The following is a 7,763-nucleotide window of genomic DNA, read 5'->3' on the forward strand; positions in this document are numbered from 1 at the left end:
AAAAAAGAAAAGGACACCGGCTCAAACTGATGGAAAACAGAAGAGAAATGCAGAGGAACAGAAGGGTCATGTTATACTATTATACCTTATACTATTATACCTTATAATTAATATTTATATTAATATGAATTATCTGTCATTTAGCTGGGGACACCCTACAACTACCTCTAGTGGTGAGATGAGTTCATGGAAAGTTTTACTGCACATAACCGTTACCAACTGTTGCCAAACAACACAAGTCCTTGTTTTGTGTCAAGATATAGATAGATGCTGTTTGTTTTTTACTGTAGGCAGAGGAAATTAATAACATTAGAGGGGTGGGCTAAAGAAAAGGCAAACTAAAATAAGTACATACAGTGGGGTGCAAGGACCACTAGAGGTAGTTGTAGGGTGTCCCCAGCTAAATGACAGATAATTCATATTAATATAAATATCAATTATAAGGTATAATAGTATAAGGTATAATAGTATAATATTATTATTATAAAGGGTCCTTATCGGGTCCATTTGTACACATGTAGGCCCATAGATAAAATCACATGTACATAGGTATTCACAGCCTTTGCCCAACACTTTGTTGATACACCTTTAGCAGCAATTACAGCTTTAAGTCCCTTTTTTATACGATGCCACAAGCTTGGCACACCGATCTTTGGGCAGTTTCGCCCATTACTCTTTGCAGCACCTCTCAAGCTCCAACAAATTCGATGAGAAGCCTTGGTTTTCATTTAAAAATGGTGAAAATAGGAAAGTGGTTAAAACTTGATTCTGAAGTGAATTGGTTGTGCAGCCCAGTGGCTCCCTCAGTAAATCGAGTTTGAGACCCTTGCCCCGTAGGGATGGTGAAGTTAAGTTTACTGTCTCTAAACTTCTGAATACACATTTACAATTGTTCAATGCGTCAATACTTTATGTTCAACAAGGAGCTGAATGATAAACTTCACAACAGGCTTGGTATTCAAACAGTCCTCTTCACCATTTATACATTTTCCCCGCTTATCCACCGTCTCAATAGGGAAGGCCGGACTACCAAGTCTCCTTCCACCTCTTCCAGTTTTACCGGGGCACACTGAGGCGTTCCCATAACAGCTGTGGCAGACGTAATACCTTCACCTGTAATTTACGTGATGTATGTACAGTGAATTGTCATGTGATGGATCAGCATAGAATATCAATTTGTTTTTTCAATGGCGGGTGAAAGTTGAGAATTTAGGATTTATCACAGTAAGAGAAATGTGATTACAAATCAACACATGAGCATGGACTCACTGGTAGACAGAGAGAGAGGCTGCCTCCTAGTGGCCGTGGGGTTCAGCACTGCTTGTACCAGGGATTCTTAATCTTTTTTTACCTTTGGGCCCCACTTTTCCACTACAGAGGGGCCTGGGACCCACTCAAAAATGAACACTGAATTAGTAATCTTACTCTTGATTTTAATCGTATTCAATAATTATATTTAATATACTTAGTTTGCATCCCTGTCAAATGATATGAAACCATGTGTTAATCACAAAGATTACTGTTTATTTAGCACATAAACCTCAGGCTTAGGTCAGGCTGATTAGGAAAAATAAGTACTGAATTCAAAGGGACTAATAAATAAATAACTGAAAAAAATGTCTTTGACATATGATTAAGTTGTGCTAAAATAAACCAAATTAATAATGAATATGTTAAACTAAACTGTCAATAAAATGTAAGTGCAAATGTAAATGTAAGTGCAAATAAAAATACAGCTTTACCTATCATTTCTTTTTTTTTTTTTTCTTTTTTTTATTGACATCCAGCATCAGACATTCCTATCCACCACATCATATTCACATAAATCATATATCTATTGTCTGCCCTAAATGTCAAAATATTTTTGTTTATATCCCATCCATACCAACCCCCCCCCCCAAAAAAGAAAGAAACAACAAAAAAAACAAAGTAATATCTATAAATACATCCATTAAATAAACAAAGCAAAAACAACAGCAAAAAAAGCAAATAATAATACATTAATAGTAATAATACATAAAATAAAATATAAACAGATACATATATATATATATATACATGCATATACATATATAAACATATATTTATACATACCTACATATACACATATAGGGATATAGGATATATATATATATATTTTTTTGCAGTACAATCACTAATTCAAAAAATTAAAGTCAAGTCAATTTCTCCAATTTTTAATTAATAAAGGCAGTGACGGCGTGGCGAAGTTGGTAGAGTGGCCGTGCCAGCAATCGGAGTGTTGCTGGTTACTGGGGTTCAATCCCCACCTTCTACCATCCTAGTCACATCCGTTGTGTCCTTGGGCAAGACACTTCACCCCTTGCTCCTGATGGCTGCTGGTTAGCGCTTTGCATGGCAGCTCCCGCCATGTGTGTGTGAATGGGTGAATGTGGTAATACTGTCAAAATGCTTTGAGTACCTTGAAGGTAGAAAAGCGCTATACAAGTATAACTCATTTATCATTTATCTTCTCCATTTTATATATGTCCATTGTTGTTTCCATCCATTGCTTCAAAGTTGGGCTCTCCTGGGATATCCATTTCCTAGTAATGGTCTTTTTACAACTTCACCTATCATTTCAAACAGATAAAATGAAAATTGTACCGATTTATAAGACTGGAGACAAACACCAGTTTACAAACTCCAGACCTGTTTCTCTACTTCCACAAAGTTCTAAAATCCTTGAAAAACTGTTTAACAACAGAGTAGACAAATTCATAAATAAAAACAAGACACTCACAGATAACCAATATTGATACAGAGCCAACTTCTCAACATCAATGGCCTTAATCGAAATAACGGAAGAGATCACAAATGCAATAGATAGTAAAACAAATACGGATTTAACAAAAGCATTTAACACAATCAATCACAGAATCTTAATAAACAAATTTGAACGGTATGGCATCAGAGGGTTGGTCTTGAATTGGATAATAAGCTACTTAACCAACAGGAAGCAATACGTGAAGATAGGCAAACACACTTCTACAGAGCTGAACATATTTTGTGGCGTACCTCAGGGATCAATACTCAGACCAAAATTGTTCAATCTCTATATAAACGACATTTTTAAAGTTACAAAGGACTTAAAGTTAGTATAATTTGCAGATGACACAACAGCATTTTGTTCAGGAGAGAACACACAGAAGCTAATACAAATAATAACAGTAGAAATGAACAAATTAAAAAGATGGTTTGACAAAAACAGACTATCTTTGAATCTCAGTAAGACTAAAATAATGCTATTTGGTAACAGTAGAAGAGAAAGTCAAACACAAATACAGATAGATGGAGTAGGCATTAAAAGGGTCAAAGAAAACACATTTTTGAATGTAATAATAGATGATAAAATGAACTGGAAATCTCATGTAAAAAATATACAACATAAAGTAGCAAGAAACCCGTCAATAATGAATAAAGCAAAACATGTTCTATACCAAAAATCACTTCATATTCTTTACTGCTCGCTAGTGTTACCATATCTTAGTTATTGTGTAGAAATATGGGGAAACAACTACAAATGTGTGCTTCATTCACTTACGGTGTTACAAAAAAGATCAATTAGAATAATACGTAATGTTGGATATAGAGAACATACAAACCCTTTATTTATTAAATCACAATTATTGAAATTCAACGATTTGGTGCATTTGCAAACAGCTAAAATGATGTACAAAGCAAACTATAACCTGCTACCCAAGAATGTACAACAATTCTTCTCAACAAAAGAGGAGAAATATAACCTTAGAGGAAAATCTAATGTAAAATAACACTTAAAACCTTCAGCATATCTGTATGAGGAATTAGATTATGGAATGGATTAACCAAAGAAATCAAACAAAGCACCAAAATTATTCAGTTTGAGAGACTGTTCAAACTACAAGTGTTCACAAAGTACACCGAACAAGAATTATGATGAACATTGTAGCTGAGATAGGCTCCAGCGCCCCCCGCGACCCCAAAAGGAATAAGCGGTAGGAAATGGATGGATCTTGAACCCTTTTTAAAAAATTTTTTATTGAGACAGAGATTATTTATGTATTTAATATATGTTTGCTTACTATGGTATATTATTTATTTATTATGTATTTGTTCACTGTACTGTTACAGAGAACAAAGAAATTGGATAAAATTGCTATGGCATAAAAAGGGGTAGGAGAAGCTCTGCTTCTTCCTACTCCTTTTCAGACATGCTGTAATGAAACAACTGGAAATGTGTGATGCATCATACATTGTATTGTATGCATGTTCAACATAAACTGAAACTGAACTGAACAACTTAAGTCATAATTTTTGTGCTTAAAAAAACCTTCTATGTGACTTTAGCTCCAGACTTTTTCTGTTTGTTTGGTAATGTCATTACTGCCACAAGTGGTGGAAAAGTGTATTACAACTGAGTAGCGCTGCGGCCTATACATACAAACCACAGCTGAGAAACAGATATTTTTTTGGCGGCCCTCTTGGTGGCGGTCGCGGCCCAACAAAGGGCTTATGCTATACATTTTACACAATAATATTAGGTCAAATGGCCTCTGCTTGACTTAAAGTGTGCACCATATATATAACTAGATATAGAAATATCAGTTACAGGGAACACAACTGAATAGTGTATTGGTGCTCTGACTTTCATTGTATTATCACTAATGCACAGCTTTTCTTACAGCCACACATATTGTTGTTTCCCTGTGTAGTTAGTTGCATATTGTTCGACAACAATGGACGTGATATGTGCCAGATGTTTCCCACCAGTTTGCTCATATCAATTTCACCTCTTACTATTAAATCTCTGTTTCTTTTTGCATTGCAGTCTTGGAGGTAAATCACTTGAATGTGCACAATGATACTGCATGTTTGTCAATTATTTATGCACTTGTGTACATGTTATAAACAAAAATAACAACTGATTTATGAAAAATGTAATACTATACTTAATAATCATACAGTATACAACAGTAAAATGCTAATATATGATAACAATAACAACAAAGTACAGTTGTTATCACTTATTCCCTTTATTTACATACAATTGTTCAGCAAAAATGACACAATAGTGTAAAATAACTAAACAAAAGCAAAAGCTTCAATTGACTTTCATTCAAATCCTTTGGATCTTGTGCCTGCAAAGATCTCCACTATGGTAACTGATAGGACATGACTCTTCAAACACAGTCAAAGAAGAGTCAAAGAAAAAGTGCAAATTAAAATCCTGCAATCAAATAAACACTCAATACATGAACATGATTTCCATATAATATTGTAAAATATTATGGCCAAGTGTGCAAAGAAGACATTGAAAAAATAAAAATATCTCTGTGCATCCTGATCATGTCTTTAGAGACCGACATCTATCAGCTCCTTTGGTTGTCTTCAAACATTTGTTTAGTTCCGAGAACTTGGCCTGCCTTTCTCTCGTCTTCTTCTGGTTGTTTAGTGTTGGCATTTGAAACAATTTGCCTTTTTTTTTTTGATGCTGCATCATTTATGATTGCGACATTTTTCAATCTGCAGCATTTTCTCTTTGCATTTGTTTTATGGCTTTTGTTTATTTTTGGTTTTGGATCATTTCTGTGTTTGGAACATTTTGATGCGTTTTTCCCTTGTCAGTCACCGTACGAATACGTAAAAGGTTATTCCACTAAATCGGTGCCATTTGTGTCTCCCGGACATACCATTTTTAAGTGCATAATATTGTAAAACTAACTATTTTGTACTAAGCAAACTGTCCTGCACTTTTATGTGTGTTGTATTTCAGGTTGGAGCATCTAAACTGGGAGTCTTACCTTTAAATGGGAAACTCTGACTATGTTTCCAAATACTTTGGGTCAAAGGAAGCATCCTACAATCCATTAAAACACCTTCATCTGGTCATGTTTGGCTTCTGAAAAGTCGCATTAACACACCTAGATTACGCGATTGAAAACCAGATCTGTTGAGTGAGTGTGTGCTGCCGCAGGGGACCCTTCGTATCACATGAGCCAGTCTCAACACGTGGGTATACAACCCAGAAAGGGATCCTTTTAAATCAAAACATATGCAACAACTGGAATGAGTGAGAATGAGCAGAACTGAACACTCTGAAGTGCATCGATGAGTGAAAAAAAACCTGGAAATACAGTATATTTAAAAAGGTAGCTTGGGGAATGGAGAATGCCGGTGTTCTGTCGATGTCTGCAACCCGTCGTCATGGAGCATGCGCGTACAAACGCAGATGTTTCAAGTATTTTCCTAGAATGAAATACCCATCAAAAGCAACTGCCTCTTGGGCAGGGCTGGTTTTAGGTAGGCTAATATGAGGGGGCACTCAGAAATGTGAAGGGAGCATCATGTGTACACACTACTCCATCATGCTCTAGCACTATTTTTCTGTATTAAGACAGAGGTAACATTGCCTTATTCATAGAATTTGGTTGTTAGTTACAATAAAGGCCTGATTTACAATGATCCAAATACCACGCACTAAACAGTGTATGCAACCTATGAAATAGTGTCTACTATTAGTGGGCGCGTTTTGTGTCATTTACTGGACCATCAAGGAACAACATTCTGTGAGCAGGTTAGACTTCTTTATTTTTCAATGAGAAAATGCTTTTCAGTCTTGCCATTTTCTGCCTCTCTCCTCCGCTCCAGCTTTTCAGCCGCGTGCGTCGTCGTCTTCCGTTTGCTCTCTTGCGCTCTCGCTCCACATGCGCTTCTCTCTGGCTTCGTCTATGATCTCCACCTCTCTCCCTGACGTTTCCGGCTGCCGCCCTTTTATCCAGTTGGAAATTATTATTAAATTGTGCCCAGCTGGGCGCTCCACGCACCTGGTGATAATTGCAGCGTCGATCTCGGCGCGCTTCGCCTCTCTGCTTGCTAGTTGTCCGCGCCTCCTCGCCGTCACCTTTGGCGGTCTCCGGTGTGCCCTGCCTCGCTGTCGGACTACCGGCCCCGCCTCTCCACAGAGACGTACCATTTTATTGGCATTTTAGAAGCAGTCGTGCAGTGCATCTACATTGACACCATGTTTTTTATTTTATTTTTATTTTTACAGCTGAAGGTGCATGGGAGAGAGGCTGCACTTAAGCTGCTCTGCCCTGAAAGGAGATAGACCTGGAAAAGGTGGTCTAAAAATGGTCTGCTTCTCCTACCCTGGACGATAATCCGCAATTTTCAGAGCATGCCCCTGGCGGTCGAAAATACAAGAAAAAATATAGCACCCTATGTATCACCTTCCAGATGAAAAATCGGCTCAGAACAACCTGGTATCACCACCGCTCAAAGCACTGGCACTTCCTGGACTATGTAATTGTCCGGCAAAGGAACAAACGGAATGTTCTTTCCACCAGAGTCATGCGCGGAGCAGAGTGCTGGACCGATCACCTCATGGTCAGGACCAAACTCCTCATGACCATCCAAACCCGTCGTCCAAGGACAGCCCCAAACCGGAAACTTAACTGCACAGCAATAAACAGCTCCAGCACTATAGACAATCTCCGATGGCACCTTGCAAGCAACCTTGATCAGATCCCTGAGGAATCCACTGACTGGCCAGCTCTGCGCAATGCCATCCATAGTGCAGCCTCAGTGGCGCCCTGCCACTCAAGGAAACACCACCAGGACTGGTTTGCTTGCAACTCTGCCAAAATACAGCTACTCGTATACTCCAAACACCAAGCACATAAAGCTCTCCTGTCTTGCCCTGGATCTCCCTCCATGAAAGCCACCTTTGCTGCCGCAATATTCGCTACTCAGCGCGCCCTCCG

Source organism: Nerophis lumbriciformis, linkage group LG34, assembly GCF_033978685.3.
Source record: "Nerophis lumbriciformis linkage group LG34, RoL_Nlum_v2.1, whole genome shotgun sequence".
NCBI classification, from domain to species: Eukaryota; Metazoa; Chordata; class Actinopteri; order Syngnathiformes; family Syngnathidae; genus Nerophis; species Nerophis lumbriciformis.